This window comes from Typopeltis vanoorti, chromosome 14, assembly GCF_054136105.1.
Source record: "Typopeltis vanoorti isolate ZY-2024b chromosome 14, IOZ_Tvanoo_1.0, whole genome shotgun sequence".
NCBI classification, from domain to species: Eukaryota; Metazoa; Arthropoda; class Arachnida; order Uropygi; family Thelyphonidae; genus Typopeltis; species Typopeltis vanoorti.
This window is the reverse complement of record NC_143562.1, coordinates 100,756,300-100,774,489: the sequence shown is the minus strand read 5'-3', so window position 1 is coordinate 100,774,489 and position 18,190 is coordinate 100,756,300. Positions and strand designations below refer to the sequence as shown.

At 38.3% G+C, this 18,190-nt stretch overlaps 1 protein-coding gene across 1 annotated transcript in view; it reads right to left on the bottom strand.

Moving 5' to 3' along the window:
* LOC150099804 (sodium channel protein para-like) overlaps positions 1-18,190 on the bottom strand; it is a 1,646,355-nt gene that overhangs the window by 905,744 nt on the left and 722,421 nt on the right. The window lies entirely within an intron of this gene.

Genomic DNA, 18,190 nt, shown 5'->3' with positions numbered 1-18,190 from the left:
GGTGGGGGATATATTTTTGACTGTAGAGGCGTATGTTCACGGGGCCGGTTTGCCTGCTTGCGGGATGAAAAACGCCAGATAAATTGGCGGAAAAAACCCTACTGACCGCGCCCAAGACCGGCTAACTTGGCTATGCCTGAGGAAGATCCTCAAATTCCTCACGTCTACAACGGGAATTGAACCTGGGACACTCCTTCCCCAGGCATATGGTTGCGAAGCGCAAAGCCACTAGGCTAACTGCGCGGTCGGCAAGTTAAAAATAAATAAATAAAAAATAATAATAATAAACATGTACAAAAGTAAAGCACTTTAATAAAGTGCTTTGATTTTTTTTTTTGTAATTATTAGTTTTGTATAGCATTGTTTGCTTCTTTAGATTGGGACTGAACACACACAGAAAAGCAGTATTTACAAACAGATTTCTGAACTGTTAATTTGTTTAAAGGTATTGATTCCCAAAACAGAATAATAAGAAAATAATTAATATTTATTAACTTATTTCTTGATGTTTCGCTGACATCATATCAAGCATCTTCAGAGCACAAAAACAGTTTGTCATGGTACACAAAGCAGCAACAATTTGGTATTGCAGCAGGACTAGTTTAAAAAAAAATTGTAACAGACATCACAAGGAACCAGTCCTAATAGCAGCAACGACTGTTAGATAAAGAGAGAGAAAACAAGTATTAATTAAATCTTAAAATGACTGTCTCCCAGATTTTTGATAAATTGATACAGCCATACTTATTGAAGTTTGCAGTATGTTTTAAAGCTGCTGTTGATTCCAAATACATTTTTTTTTAAAATTCATTCAACATGAGACAAGACAGATGTTGAACAAAAGTACAAGATATCAGTCAGGGAAGTTCACTGTTAACACCTCTCACACGTATATACTGTATCTCTATAGTTATTTATAGGAGAAATGAAGGATGGCCAGTTTTATGTATGTCACAAAACTGAAAAGAAAAAAAAAAAAAAAATTACACAAACCACAGCAAACGGCATCTTCTACACCAACGCCATCTACTGCCCACCACCACCACTAGTATTTTCACAGACAATCACAAACATCCATGGGTTCAAATACACTAACCACTCAGTCAATGGAGAGTGGATATGCTAACCACTTGGCCAACCAGGCCAGCACATTTACATTTACAGAATTAATTTTTGCTATACCTTCTGAAACTGCAAAATATGAAAATCATAAATTACACACAACCGTAAAGAAAGCAAACTGAAAGAACTATTAGTATAAATAAATGCTTGAAAAATAGCAATCAACTGTGCTGCTGGCAATCATTTACTTTGCCAACTGCTGCTGGCAAAGTAAATGATACAATTACCAATTTTTTTTGGTCAATAATACCTTGCTTATATTTTAGATATATAGCCTTATTTAATATACCTTTCAACAGTATTATGCATACAGAACAGTGCTTAGAAAATGTTATAATCATGGAATTGAATGTTTCATGTATTTCATGTTGCTTATGTACAAACATCACTTTTACTAATCTTTAAAGGTACCTGTGGCATGACTATAAATAATAAATTACACGATAACCACAGTAATTAACTTTAATGAAATGAAAGTACAAATATTTTGTACTGATAATAACAGTACATCATCAGTGTGTAGAAAACAAGCAATCAAAGCAACTGGATTACAAAGTACATACAGCAGTCGGTGGTTTACCAATTAAAAACTGTTGCAGCATAGTAGAAATTAGTTCATTTGTCTTCAAGGCCCACCTTTCCTAATTGGGTTGTGGGGCAGCAGCTGCAAGAGCAACTTTTAATGGTCACGATCCTCTCCACCAAGCTCAGGTGTTCTGGCAGGCCTCCCAAACATGTCCACCCAAGGTTTTGGATATAATCTATCCAGCAAGTCCCTGGCCTTCCGCCCTCTGTCTTGGCAAACAAGGCCTGCTGGGGGGGGGGGGGTGTAGCCTCTCTTGCGGCATTCTGACCAGGTGTCCATACCAACGTAACTGTGATCTCTCAACACGGAGAAGCAGCGGTTGAGTATTGAGGGTTTCCTGAATTGCAGAGCTTCTGACTCTGTTGAGTCTTGTCATCCCCGCAATCCCTTGAAGGAACCTCATTTCAGCCGCTTGGATTCGTATCCGCATTCTTTTGGTCATTACCCAACTCTCATGACCATAGGTGAGGATGGGGACATAGACTGTTTTGAAGACAGCCAGCTTTGCCTTCTGGCTTAACTCCCGCTTCAATACTACTGAACTGCCAAGCTCCTGCAATATTGTGTTTGCTGAGCCAATTCGAGTATCTAGCTATACATCCCACTTTCCATCACTCGTGAATATGGACCCAAGGTATTTAAACTCTCCACCTGCCTCAGTGGGACTCCACTCACATGGGTGCACTGGGATGGTTGTCTTGAGACCACAAATGTTTCACTTTTGGCTACACTGATCTTCATTCCTGCTTCTGCACAAACCACTACAAACCTATCCAGGGTCCACTGGAGGTCATCTGCAAAAAGCAGACGTCCAATGCTACATCTTCTAATTCTGACACACTTACTGCCTCGGCTGTGCCTATCAATCCAGTCCATAAATATTTTGAAAAGGATGGGTGATAGAACACACCCTTGGCAGAGGCTAATGGAGACTGTGAAAGGTTCAGACTTTCTGCTGTTTACCCTGACACAAAACTCCGGGCATTCATACAGGGACTTGATGACAACTAATAGTTGGCCATCCACTCCATACTCCTGTACAACTTGCCAAAGCTTATCCCGAGGAACTCGATCATATGCCTACTCCAAGTCCACAAAACATGTGTAAACATTCTTGGCATATTCCCAAGATTTTTCAAAGATTGCCTTAAAGTGAAGATTTGGTCAGGTGTGCTTCTACCAGGATGAAAGCCATATTTTTCTTCCTGGAACTTTGACTCAACTATGTTCCTGCACTTTCTTTCCGAGCATATACTTTCCCAGGAAAGCTGAGCAGAGAGAGATATCATGATAGTTGCTGCAATCTCTCTGGTCTCCCTTTGTGAAGACTGGTATTATGTCTACCTGCCATTGCTTTGGTGCTCGCTCAGATATCCAAGCAGCCTGACACACTCGAGTCAGCCAAAGAACACCATCTCGATTTAAGACTTTTTCTTGATTTAGCATTTCGGGCCGAATTTCATCATCACCAGCAGCCTTGCCCGATTTTAGCAATTTTATTGCTAAATGGACCTCCTGCTTTGAGACTAATCATCGCCCCGATCTGCACTTCTTGGATGTCCATAACTGCTTGGCCACCTGGGTTAAGAAGGCTCTCAAAGTATTCCCTCCATTTTCAGAGGATATCCTTCTCGGTTGTTAATAGTGCACTATCAGAGGTCATAATTGTCCTTGCTGTGCACGATTTCCTCTTTCGAAGGTAGCGGGTGGTCTGCGAGAATACTTTGTTTGCATTTGCATAGGATGAGTCTAATCTTTCTCCAAAGGATTCCCAAGCCTTCTGCTTTGCTGTCTTTACTGCCTTAGCAGCAGCTTTTCACATCTCAGCATACCAGAAACGCATCTCAGGTGACCCGACGCTAAGCCATGTTAGGTAAGCCTCCTTTTTTGCCCGGACAGCTTTTTGGACCTCTTAGTTCCACCAAGGTGTCCTTTTCTCACTGCCTGTTGCCACACCGAGCTTTCTGCCACAGCATGAGAGTGCAGAGGCAGTGACAGCTATTCTGAACAGCTCCCACTCCTTCTCAACAGCTGCAGTATGCTTGGGAATTTCTTTGAACCTGGAGGAAATGTCATCTGCAAAATTCCTCCTCACAGCCTCATTTTCCAATGCCTCCTATTTTATGCAGTAAAGCTGCTTAGGCCTACCAGCAGTGATTAGATGCTACCATCTTCAGAAATCAGATGGTAGCATCTGATTTCTGAAGCCGTAGAGTGCAGACAACAAGGTGGTGGTCAGTTGACAGTTCTTCCCCTCTCCTCACACGAATGTCCAGCACTGAGGAAAATAGGTCTGCTGAGACTATAAAGAAGTCAATCAGAGACCTTTGTCTAAGTGTATCCCTGTACCAGGTATACTTATGGACTTCTCGGTGCTGGAAGAAGGTATTCATTATGGACAAGCTATTAGTACAGCAGAAGTCCAATAATTTCAACCCATTCACATTAAGGTCAGGGTCTCCGTTCTTCCCAACCATACCCCTCCACATCTGGTCATCTGTTCCAACATGTGCATTGAAGTCACCCATTAGCAGGACTAATTCCATGTCTGCCACCCTGTCAAAAGCAGCATCCACTTCCTCTAGGAGGCAGAGTATTCTGATTCAAGATTTGGTACATAGGCTTGCACCACAGCCAAGTCGTCGTTTTTCATCTGGAGCCTTAACACACATACCTATCCCCCCAATGGGATCCACTCAGCAACACAGTCTGACAGCTGGGGGCTTGTGAGTATCCCCACAACCACCTGAGCAGACATTGTTGGACTCACACCAGAATAGTAGAGCTTCTGCCCCTCTTCCAGGTTGACAGTTCCAGAGCCTCTCCTCTTGGTCGAAGAAAGTCTGACTAAATCTAGTTGGTAGCGCTTGGCTTCCTCGACCAGTTCCTTCTCTTTCCCTGTCAGAGAGAAGATGTTCCAGTTGCCTAAAGCCATAGTCTGGTGCCATTGTCATTGCCATTTCAGTCCTTTTGCAGAAACATTTTTTTGCGCTGCCCCTAAACACCTCCCCAAACAGGTAGTGGACCTATTGATGGAGTTTCCTCTAGCAGAGTGCTGAGGAGTGGTGTCTAAGAGAGAGACTGTAACATTTTGAATGGGTCCTTCTACCTAAAACCCGAACGCGTCCCTTGGTAACCCGCACGATGGACAATGCGGTATGACCATTGTTTGATGACCTGACCATGTTACAGTGTTTGGTAATACCCTGTTAGCATAAGCCTAAATGACACAGCAAAATAGGAAAGATTCACCCCTAGCCCTTGAATATTCTAATAGCAGTCGGGGGGAAGAAGCAAGAAGAGAAGAAAGAAAGAAGCAAGAGGAGAGACCAGTCTACACATAATATAACAGATGTATATTACATGAGGTAAGGCATGAAGTAAGGTAGAAATTAGTATTAATAAATAATATTATTAAAAACTATTTTTGATGGTTACATAAGAAAAGAATCTCTCAAACATTTGGGAGAGAGATAAATTTGTTCGATTCAGATTTGGCCAATGTAAAAGGGCTTCGCAACTTTCTTTGTAAAGGCGTTCATATTCAAACCTGCATCTACGGAGATGATGAGCTTTATTCCACTGGATATTGTTTAGTGTCAATACAATGTTGTGCCAGAACAGACTTTTGAGGTTTCATGTAATCGATATAATATTGATGATCATTAATTCTTTTTTCTACAGTTTGTCTTATTTGTCCCAAGTATGTTAGATTACATTCGCACGGTATCTGGTAAACGCCAGCTAATGACAGAGATGCCAGTTTGTCTTTTGTAGATGGCAAAATTTTGTTGATTGGAAAATATGTGGGAATGAGATGATACTTCTTCAAAATTCTACAGATCAGTTCCGAGATACCAGAAATATAAGGGATTGGAATCACAAGGTTCCAATCCCTTATATTTGCAGTGTGTTAAATAATCCTGAGGTGTTGGAACATAGGAGTCAATAATCTGCTAGATTGATAAAGGGACTCTCACAATATCAGCAATTAAGGGAAAGGATATCTTCTTAGTCGGAATAAATGCCAACTAGATTATCAATTATCTACACATAAACACAAAAAAACTATATTTAATATGCCGCCAGATATTTCAGTTTGAAACTAGATGAGAAATTTTGTTGATCGGAAAATATGTGGAAATGAGATTGTACTTCTTCAAAATTCTACCAATCGGTTCTGATACCAGAAATATAATGGATTGGATTAATGTATTATCAGAATCAAAATTTCCCATATTTTTGACTAGGAAAGGCAATCATTCCTATTCAAGTTGGGGCGGCCTCAGCAATCTCTTTAAATAGGCATTTGAATTTATATCGACATCTGTGTAGAAGGTGTGTTTCAGACCAGCAAATGTTGCGGTTTGTCTCTGTTCCATTTTGCACCAATCCAGACTTATCAGATTTGTTATGAAGACTATAAGATTGATGTTCTTGTAGTCCGGTTTGTCCAAAATAAGAAAAACGCGAGTCACATGGAACTTGGTATACACCAGGAAGACATAGTCGAGTGTTTATCTTTAGATGAGGAGAAAGAGGTAGATAGTTTATTCAGAGTTCAGCAGATGATGGGGAGGAGAGACTGACTGTAAGTGAGCAAGAGGTGTATGGGGAGTTGAGTAAACTAGATGTTAATAAGGCTGTGGGACTTGATAATATATCGCCACGTATTCTGAAGAAATGTGCCAGGGAGTTGACATCTGTCTTGACATATTTTTTTAATACGAGTCTTGCACTCGGTCAAGTTCCTAAGGAATGGAAGGAGGGCAAGATTGTGCCACTTCATAAAGGAGGTGAGCAAACTCGAGCATCAAACTATAGGCCTATTTGTGTGTCAGGTGTTGTGGTGAAGTTGTTGAAGAAGCTTGTGAGAACTAGGATCCAGAGTTGGGTTGACAACAATGGTATTATCTTTGATGGACACCATGGATTTGCTAAAGGGAGGTCATGTTTTAGTAATCTACTTACTTTTTACATTAAAGTGACTGCTTCCTTGGACAGAGGAGAAGGATACACAGTAATATACTTGGATTTCGCAAAGACTTTTGATAGAGTACCTCATGATAAGTTGACAGTCAAACTAGAGCAGATGGGGTTGGATATTAGATTGGTGCATTGGATTGGAGACTGGCTATCTGATAGGTATCAACAAGTTGTGTATGGGGTGCGATATCCAGGAAAAGGAAAGTTACTAGTGGAGTGCATCAGGGGTCTGTTTTAGGACCATTACTGTTTAACTTGTATATTAATGATATTAGAAAGATTTGGATGGAGATATTCAGTTGTTTGCAGATGATGCAAAGTTGGGAAGAACCATGAAGAGTAGTGAAGATGTTGTGACCTTGCAGGAAGACTTGAATAAATTGAGTGATTGAGCACGGAAATGGGGATGTGAGTTCAATGTTGAAAAATGTAAGGTTTTAAAATATGGAAAACAAAGATGGGATGCAGAATTTATGCTTGGTGAGGATACATTGTTGGAGGTGGAAGAAATAAGAGATCTGGGGATGATAGTGGATAAGAATCTGAAATTTAGGGGACACATAGCCAAAATTGTGAAGACAACACAAAGGCTTCTGGGAATGATGTGGAGGACACTGACGTGTAGAAGTAGGGAGATTCTTGTTCCGTTGTATAATACTTTGATTAGGCCACACATGACTATTGTGCCCAGATTTGGTCAACTGGTTTTCAGAAGGATGAAGAGATGTTGGAAACGGTCCAAAGGCAACTGACTAAGGTAGTTTCTGACCTTTGGAATGTTGAGTATGAGGAAAGATTGAAGAGATGCAATTTGTAGAGTCTGGTGGACAGGAGGAAGAGGGGAAGATATGATAGAGACCTACAAGTTGGTAAGGGGTTGTTATAGGATCAATGCTGGAGAAGTGCTACAGCAAATAGTGGGAGATCGAGGGAGAACCAGAGGTCATCCCTGGAAACTGTATAAAGGTGCGAGTAGGAGAGTGAGAGCCAGGTTTTTTTCGTGCAGAGTTGTGAATGATTGAAATGCCTTCCCTGAGAGTGCAGTGTCTGCAGGGAGTTTGAATGTGTTCAAAGCACGGTATGATGAGCTCTGTATTGATAAAAAGACCTCCCAGATGAGTCTTTGACTCCATGAGGTCTTGCGTAATAATAATAATAATAATAATAATAATAATAATAGGAATATAAGTAGCTGTTAGATGATATTTCTTCAAAATTCTTGAAATTGGTTCTGAAATTCCGGAGATATATGGGACTGGAACTCGATGTATTGAGTATTTTTTTAGTTTGGCTTGTATGGGTCAAACAGATGTTGTGTAGTTCTTTCAGAGAAGCCATTTAATTTCATGTATTATTTGACAGTAGAAAGTTCTTTCTGTAAGTGATGGGAAGTTGAGCAATTAATTCTAGCATGTCTAATTAAACATTTTATGATTCCTGTCTTTTGAGAAGGATGATGTACAGATAGTTTGAGGTAATGTCCAGTAAAAGTGGATTTTCTGCAAACTGATGTTATTAAATTACCTGATGGTGAGTGAATGAAGAAGGGTCTCTAAAAAGGATAATTCGTTGTCTTTTTCAGTTTCTATAGTGAATTTGTATAAGGGTGTAAAGTATTGATTTTGGCTAAAAAGGAAGGTAAGGAATCTCTATTGTGAGGCCACACAGCAAAGATGTCATCTATATATCTAACCCAAAATGAAGGGTGAGGGTATATAGATGAAAAAAGGATGTCTTCTAAATGCTCCAAATAAAAGTTGGCTAAAGCAGGAGAGAGTTGACTTCCCATGGCAGTTCCTTCTACTTGGTTGTAGAATTTGTTTTGATATAAGAAATATCCGGAGTGCATCACGAATCCGAATAATTTTATGATATCTCATGGGAAGACATGAGTAAGTACTTGAAAAGTCTCTTTGAGAATTTGTGAATAGGGATTCTACATCGAAGCTCACCATAAGATCAAAAGGTTGTATGGAGACATTTTTTTCATTTATTTAAGAAATCAGGAGAGTTTTTCAAAAAAGAGTAAGATTTGCCTATATGTGATTTCAGTAAGTTTGCTAAATATTTGGCTCTGTATTAAGTAGGTGAATCAATACAGTCTACAGGCAGATGGGAATGCCTGTCTTACAGATTTTTGATAGATTATAAAACCTAGGAGTTCTTACAAAATTTGTTTTTAACCTTTCTGTGATCTCTGCATCTAAACTTTTAACTTCATCTAGAAGGGAATTTAATTTCTTCAGTTGCCTATTAGTGAGGTCATGATCCGGTTCTTGGTATGTTCTGCAATCTCGTAGTAAAAGAGAATTTTTCTTTTGTAATTTGAAGAATCCATAATTACTGTAGATTTTCCCTTGTCTGCTTTGGTGATAAAAAGGTGACTGTTGCTTCTTAGGGAATGTAGAGCTTTCTTTTCAGACAGAGATATGTTAGATGGAGGAAGCTTGGCTTTAAGTAGGGTGGATGCAACTTCTAGGCAGGGATTATTAGCCTTTTCACTGGTGAGTTGAAATAAGTTCCATTCGATGTTAAAATGGAAATCTAAATATGGAATCTTTTTAGGGAATACAGTGAATTCATGTCCTTTTGCAAGGGTAAGTTTCACTATCTGTTAAAGGGCATCCGGACATGTTGATAACCCAATTATCTGGAACATGGAGAGAATTGATTTGTCTAGCAACAAGGACTTCAAATTTACGGTTTAGATGTCAATTTTGTTCATTAAACGAACATTGCAGAAAGTGTTTAGCCACATTCATTTTGGGTTAGATATATAGATGACATCTTTGCAGTGTCGTCTCACAACAGAGATTCCTTACCTTCCCTTTTAGCCAAAATCAATATTTTACACCCTCGTATCAAATTCACCATGGAAATTGAAAAAAAAAAAAAAAAAAACGACAAATTATTCTTTTTATATGCACACCATCAGGTAATTTAACAGAAATTTACAGAAAATACACTTTTACTGAACATTACATTCTGAAACAATCTGCACATCATCCTTCTCAAAAGACATGAATCATAAAATGTTTAATTAGACAAGCCAGAACTAATTGTTTAACTTCCCATCATTTACAGAAAGAATTTTCTACTGTTAAACAATACATGAAATTAAATGGCTTCTCCAAAAGGAATACACAACATCTTTTCGATTCCTACAAGCCAAAGAATCAATATGTCGAGTTCCAATCCCATATATCTCTGTAATTTCAGAACCAATTTCAAGAATTTTGAAGAAATATGATCTAACAGCTACCTATATTCCTATTAATAAACTATCTATATATTTCCCCTCATCTAAAGATAAACACTCAACTGTGTCTTCCTGGTGTATACCAAGTTCCATGTGACTGCCATCTTCCCTACTTTGGACAAACCAGACATAGAAAAAAAGAATACAAGAACATCAATCTTATATTCTTCATAACAAATCTGACAAGTCTGGATTTTTGCAAAATGGAATAGAGATAAACCACAACATTCTCTGGTCTGAAACACACCTACACAAATATCGATATAAATTCAAACGCCTATTTAAAGAGGGTGTCGAAGCTTGACTCCACCACCCTAACTTAAATAGGAATGACTGCCTTTTCGTTGTCAAAAATATGGAAAGTTTGATTCGGATAACACATTATTTTTTATTTATTTTTTTTTTCAATTAAGACCATCTAGATACTACATGTGTCTAATTATATCTTTAGTATGATATAAATTAAGTTTTTTGTATGATATTTTAAATTTATAAAAATTTAAAATATCATAATTTTGAATAATCAATTGTTTGTATTCTACCTTGTAAAAAAACTGTTTTCTGTTAAGCCACTGATGATAGTTTGTTAGTTTTGAACTGAAATATCTGGCAGTATATTATTATTATTATTACATGATACCTCCAGGGAGTCCAAGGACTCATCGTGGGAGGGCACATTACTTTGCTAAATACATCTCATCCTCTCCACTACTACTTAATTCTCCAGCAATGACACTACTACCATCAATGCCATCTATCGCAAATCATCACCAACATAAATTTTTTTTTGTCAGTAAATTGCATGTGTTCAGGATGAAAAACCTGAGTTTCCAGGAGAAAAAACATGCACTTCAATAGCATGTCAAATATGCTGTGGAGATTCAGAACCTAATCCATATTTGAGGGTACAGCAGTAAAACACCTCTATATGCTGGCTTCACGATAATGTATAAGACCAGACCTGAACATAATGATTTTAAAAGGGTTCCTGATCAGTTATTGCATACTTTTCTTGATATCTATACTGCAGATTATGCCTGGAGGGACGATATGTAGTGCATGTGTGTGTGGCACTGTTAAGGGTGGTCTCATGGAGACTAGATGCTCTATGTATAGACAACATGTTTAAGTCTATCTATTCCCAAAAAATAAATTAAAGATGCCAAGAAATTATATTCTTTGTTCAATCCTTCATCCAAGTGTAAGCAAATAAAGTTTGCGCATGAAGTAACTTCATGACTGGGCAACTCGTATATAGATGCCAATAGCCTCTATATACGAGTTTCCCAGTTGTGAAGTTACTTCAAGAGCAAACTTTGTTTGCTTACACTTAGATAAAGGATTAAACCAAGAATTTAAATTTTAAAGAGCAGAGGAACAAGAATGTTCCTCTACTCTTTATCTCATCTCTGAAATACTAACATGACAGTAAATAAATGCAGTGTCACCTTGGTTACAAAAACTCTTCAACATATCCCCAAAACACTGGATAAAAAAACTCAAAAACCTTCAAAAAATTTCTTCAAACTCACTGCACCAACATTCATGTACATTATTATTATTATTATTATTCAGGCCTCCATCAAGACTCATCAAAGGGAGGTTCCCCCTAAGAAACACAAAATCTATCATACCACTCCTTAAACTCATTGACCGTTCTCGCCCTCACCACTCTATCAGGCAATGCATTCCACGGCTCAACCACCCTCCATGCAAAGAAACCACTCCTCACCCTCTTGCTCACAGTTTCCTTTCGTAACTTCCAGGGATGGCCTCTTGTCATCACTCCTTCTCGCTGTTCAACCAAGTGAAAGAACTCCCCAGTGTCAACCCTGTAACTACCACTCAACATTTTAAAAGTCTCAATCATATCACCTCTCCTTCTTCTATCTGCCAAACTCTGCAGTCCACATTCCCTCAGCCGATCCTCGTAACTATCCTTGTACAGTCCTGAGACCATCTTTGTCATCCGTCTTTGCATCTTTTCCACAGTTAATTTATCCCCTTCAAATCCTGGGGACCAAATCTGAGAACAATAATCCAAGTGTGGTCTGATCAGGACTTATACAACGGAATGATAACCCTCTTATCTCTGCAGGTCAGTGTCCTTCTCATAATTGCAGCAATCCTCTGTGTTACCTTCACCACCTTTGCAATATGTCCCCTAAACTTCAGGTTTCTATCAATCATCAACCCCAGATCTCTTGTCTCCCCAACTTCCTCCAGTATAACTCCTCCCATAGAGTATGCAGCATCCCATCGATGTTTCCCAAACCTCAAGACCTTACATTTTGCTGCATTAAACTGACACCCCCATTTTTGCCCATCTATCTAGCTTATTCAAATCCGCTTGCAGGGCTACCACATCTGCACTATTACTAATAATCCTTCCCAGCTTCGCATCATCTGCAAACAACTGAATATCCCCTTGCAATCCACTGGCAATGTCATTGATATAAAGGTTAAACAATATAGGTCCTAGTCTGCAAACATCCTAATCTAATCTTCCGTTTTTGACTGAACCACAAATCACTGAAACAACAAGCACAATTATCTGTCCAAACTATACTCTGTATCATTCCTTCTGCCACAAGGGTAGTAGTATCTATGCTTTTGTATGATCCAATATTCCTTGCCAGTGGATGCCTAATCTCGATACTCTCCTGTTTGACCTTCTGGCTTAAGATTTCACTAAATCATTATGTATTATTCGTCTATTGTTTCTGCTGCTCCATCAGTTTTGAAAATAATTCTGAACTTTTTGACTTTTCATCTTTGAAGCTTGATTTCTTGCAATTCAACTGCTAACAGTGAAGTCATCTTTTCCTTGGTGATTTTAATGTCCACAACTGAAACTGGCTCAATTTCTCCAACTGTACTGACGGATCTGGAAGAAAAGTAGAAGTATTTGCGATAAGCTATGATCTAAAACAAACAGTTCATTTTCAACCAGAATTCCTGAGTATCCACTCCACTGATACCCAGCATATGAATTATTTATAAACCATTCTCGTTTCAGGTACACTGTTATGGTGACTGCCCCTCTTGGTAATTCAAATCACAATCTCACTCCAGCTTCATGTTTAGTGGAATGCTTTCTCCCAGCCATTCACAACCTCGTGTCCTTTGGCACTACAGCAAAAATCAAGTGGGAAGATCTCCGAGACTTTAACTCCCCTTTACATGGCCAAATTGATGTTCTCTTCTCTAGATCCAGATACCTGTTGTGATTTTATTACAAAAATTATCTGTAATGAAATGAGCACCTTCATTTCCCATTCTGTTCAAAATTCCCACCCAATATCCAAAGCTACAGGTTTCTAACAATTGTGAAGAGCAGGCCAAGAAAACACAGCTTATATTAAATGACTTAATACAAAAACTTCAGCTTTATTTACAGTCAAAACCAAAGCCTGTAGTTTTCAAAATTGTCATTAACAGGAGTAAATCTGAATTTGAAAGGGCTAAATGTAAAAAACTCACCACTAGTGCCAATGGCAGTCATGCCTTCTGATCCCTCACAGAAGGGTTGGGTGCAACAATTTTATCCATCTTTTCTTCTGCCTCTCTTATCCAGATGAGTATTCAAACACTGCCTAAAAATAAAGCTGACCTCCTGGCATCATTCTTTTCATCCAACTCCTGCATGTTATGACTCCTTGTGGTCTTCTGTCAGAAAGACATCAGAAGAATTTTGAACCTGGATTCTAAAAATGCTTTTAAGTCCTGATCAAATTCCACTGGTTGTGATCAGCATGGAAACAAGCCCATGAACAACCAATTCAAACCAGAGAGAGAGAGAGAGAGAGAGAGAAATAAATGTCCACAATCAAATTATTGATCTATTTCTCTCACCTCAAGTGCTGTCTGAAGTAATGAAGAAATTCTTTGATAGCTGGAGAACTGTCAACCAAACAATAGCCACCAATATAGATTTTTTTCACCAATCATGATCCATGGCAGATCTCCTTAACTACTTTGGATATGAACCATGGACAAGTTTGGAGAAACTTGTGCTGTTGCATTTGATGTTTCCAGGTGCTTGACACGATAAGGCTTGAGGGCTTCTCAGCAAACTGCAGTTTCACAGTGTCTTCTTTTCTTTGTAATTTGACTGCCAGTTTTTTTTTTTTTTCTAGTTGTTCACTGCATAAGGTGTTCCATTTCTTCGGATTTTCTGGTTACTGCAGGCTCCTTCATCTTCACATAAACAACCTTCTTTCACTGATCTCAAATCCCATCCATAATTTTGCTAATGATTACACTCTTCATTCATCCTACACATATGACAAAGCTTGAAGTGCTCAAACATATCAAGCTTCAAGTTCATCCAATAAATGTTGTCAACACTGATCAGCACCCCATCCTTTAATGGTGAAATAGCAATGTAGTCATCATCAATTTTTCCAAATTACAGTTTTGTCTTATTTCTCAGAAAATAGACCTTAGTTCTTATCCATCTCATTAAGTTCAATAATGTTGAACTTAAAAGTCAAGACCAGATTTCTCTTCACAGGCTGACTCATACTTCTAGCCTTTCCTGACATAACATATCACTTCTACAGTATCCTCTTTTTTCAAGGAACTTGGCATCTTTTTTTTTTTTGTTCATTTCTTTTTTGTTTGATTAGTTTTACACAGCATTACTTTTCATGTGTTCAGCTACTTAAAATCCCAATTATGCCCAACTTTGGAATACAGTTCTCACTGTATTCCAAAGTTGGTGATGTAGTTAAACATCTATAAAAATTCTTGATGCTGTTCAGAAGAGTAGACTGACTTGACCACTTTCTATTGCAGACTCTCCAGCCACTGTATCATTGACAGTTTCAACATCCTTTTTCACAGATATTTTGATGGATGTGGTCCAGATGAACTGGCATCCACCATCCCTCCCATTTCTGTTAAACCTATAACAACATACGGAACAGATGCCCAACATTCATTTATAGTTGAACTGTTTCACTGACCTGCTCCTCCCATTCATCTTTCCCATCTACTTTGGAATTCTCAAAGACAATAACATTCAGGTAAAAAGAATATCAACAGATTACTTTGGTCTTAACAGCAGAAGACACGCAGCATTTACTATTATAAGTTCTGCAGCCTCCCATTTGTGGGAGTGCTATAAAAACAAATTAATTAAATTAAATTAAAAACAACAACAACAAAACAACTGAGCCTGACCAACAGAACAACAGCAGGAAAGATTGCTGGAATCCAAAAATTAAAGAATGCAATGATTAAGATGAGAAATGAGACATATACAAAATGAAATGTTTGCTTGATATGAACAGAAGAGTGTGAAAGAATAAAATGAAAGATAATGGAGAAAAAGAAATAGTCAGTATAGAGCAGCACTAAAGAAATAATGAGCAGAAATAAAGGGCAGCACTATACGAAGATTCTATTACAAAATGATATGGTGGATGGGTTGGTGCACAAAGTCTGTTTTCTAGGAGGGAGAATAAACAGAGTGATAGAAGCAATAGAAGCACAACAGATACAAGAAGTAAGCAAATAATGGAATTAGAAGTTATGGCTGGAACGAATGATTTGGTTGAGCATAGGAAGAATGAGAATATAAGAATGGATACCAGGGAATCATTGAGAAGAGTGAACGACAACAATCTGCTAGGAGGGCTGTTTGCATGTTTCCCAGGTATAGCAATGATGGTGAAGGGCAAGTTATTGAATGGAATGTTAGTGGAAATGTGTGAAGAGAAAGGAGTGCAGTTTGTGAATGTGTAGGATAAGTTTGAGGGATGAATGTAACTATATAAGAGTGATGGACTGCATGGTTTTGGAGTGAGTTACCTGGATGCACTATTGCTAGAAGGAAGTGTAATCAGTGATGAAAATAAGGTATCAGTGGAAACCAAAGATGATGTGAGCAGGAGAGTGAACTAGGTGAGATCAATGTGAATGGAGATAAGAATGTGGGAACAGGAATGCAAACTGAGCAGGGAAAGAGGTGGAACAGTGTAAGGAGAATGGATTCTGAAAGCAGTAATGAATACGTGTATGAGGATGGTCAGCATAGTAATGGAATGACTTGGAATATATGGGGGATAGTTGAGTATAGGATGTATATGGAACAAAGGGCGAGGGTAATCAGACAGCAGTAAGTGTGGAGCAGTCACAGATGAAACACAGCATAGGTAGTACTAGTTAAGACCAAGAAATGAATTGTTAAGCTTATATACGTGTGCCAGGAATATCAGAAATAAGGTAGATGAAAATGTTGCATTGATTGAGTTTATTTCATAAAATAATTGGAATAAGTGAAATATGGTTAGATAAGAATGATATCTTGACAGGAATAGAAATGGAATGATAAGATTTTTTTCTTGAGGATAGGAAGTACAGGAAGGGAAGGAGAGTACTGCTGACTGATGATAGTGGGGGAATTATGTCCACACAAGGATGATATTCAAAGGGGAAAACCAGCTGTGGTTCTCAAGCATTACATTTTGATAGAATGAGATATCTGGGTTGCTAAAGGCCAGGGAATGTGAAGGGTGGCAATAAAGAAATATATAGGCAACTTGGCTTAGTAAGCAAGTGAAGAGTGAGTGATTTCAATGAAGAGATGGTATCATGGAATAAGAAAATGAATTTCTCATTTTTAAGGGACAACAATCTTAGGTAATATGTAATGGAGGGCAAAGGGTTAAGAGGCTTAACATGATGTGACCTAATTTTCTCCAGATTGGGAAGAATGACCATGAAGTGATCACCTGGATTATTGCTGGTCATATGAGAACTTCTATAAGGTATAGATATATGTGAAACAACAAGGCTGGTGATTATGAAAAGTTTAGGAGATAATTGGGAGCTATAATGTGGAAAGAGGAGTTGAGTGTAAGGGAGACAATGCTGCTTGGGCATTGATCAAGGGCTATTTAATAGCAGCAATGTCTGAGTGTATACCAAAGGTGAAAAGTTTAAATAAAGCAGGAATAAAATGTATGAATGAAGAGATTAAGCATGAAATCTGGAAGAAGAAGACACTGTGGAACCATAAGACGAATGCTTGTAATAATCAGACCTGGAAGATGACTTGGCTGGTAGAAACAGCTATCAGTATGAGAAGAAATCAACCTATCATGCAAAGAAAAATACCAGTGAGTTCTTCTGATATGTTGAAAGTGTATGAAAAAAAAAAAACAACTATGGGAGGATGATGCTAGTTGATGATATTGGCAGTTTGGTAACTGAAGCAAAGGATATAGCTGAAGTATTCAATGAGCAGTTTATCAGTATATTTCATCCTTGTGAAGGCAACATCATAAGAAGCTGGAGTGTAGAGGATATAGCGAATCAGCAACAGGGCTATGAGGAATTTAGTAAACTTGATGTTAACAAAACAGTAGAACTTGACAATATATCACCATGTTTTTCTTGAAAGAATTTACAAGGGAATTAATGGCACCTTTGATATACTTGTTTACAATGAGTAATGCAACAGGACCAACCCCAAAGGAATCAAAGATGGGAAAAACTGTTCCACTTCATGAAAAGGGAGAATAAGAATAAGACTGCAAAATCATAAGCCAGCCTTTGTGTCTGGAATTGTTGTAAAAATGTTAAAGTAGATGGAGTCTAGGATTCAGAAATGGGGTGATAACAGCAGTATTCTATATGATGGTCAGCTAAGGTTTGTTAGTGGAAGGTCATGCTCGAGCAAAATCTACTTACATCTTACAACAAGGTGACATCACTGGATAAAAGAGATGCTTATACAGTGTCTGGAATTGTTCAAATTTTGGATTTTTCAAAGGCCTTTGATGGAATTCCACATGGCAAGCTGGTAGTGAAATTGAAATAAATGGAATTACATAACAAAGCAGCGAGTTAAGAGGGTGGTCTGAAACGTTCTGGGGCTAACAATGAAAAAACGAATTTATAATTTCAAAATTATTTTTATTTTTCAACATAATCTCACTTATGATTAATACATTTATTCCGGCGATGCCCCAGGGCCATTATCCTGTCCCTGTAGTGGTTCTCAGTAAGATCTGCAAAATATGCCTCTACAGCTGTAATCACCTCTTGATTTGAAGAAAAATGCTGACTAGCGAAGAAGAGTTTTAGTTTTTGGAAGAGATAGAAGTCAGAGGGAGCCAAATCTGGGAAATATGGTGGATGTTCCAACAATTCATAGTGCAGATCCCTTAATTTTCCCATTGCCAAAACACCTTTGTGGGCAGGTGCATTGTCCAGATGAAAGATGA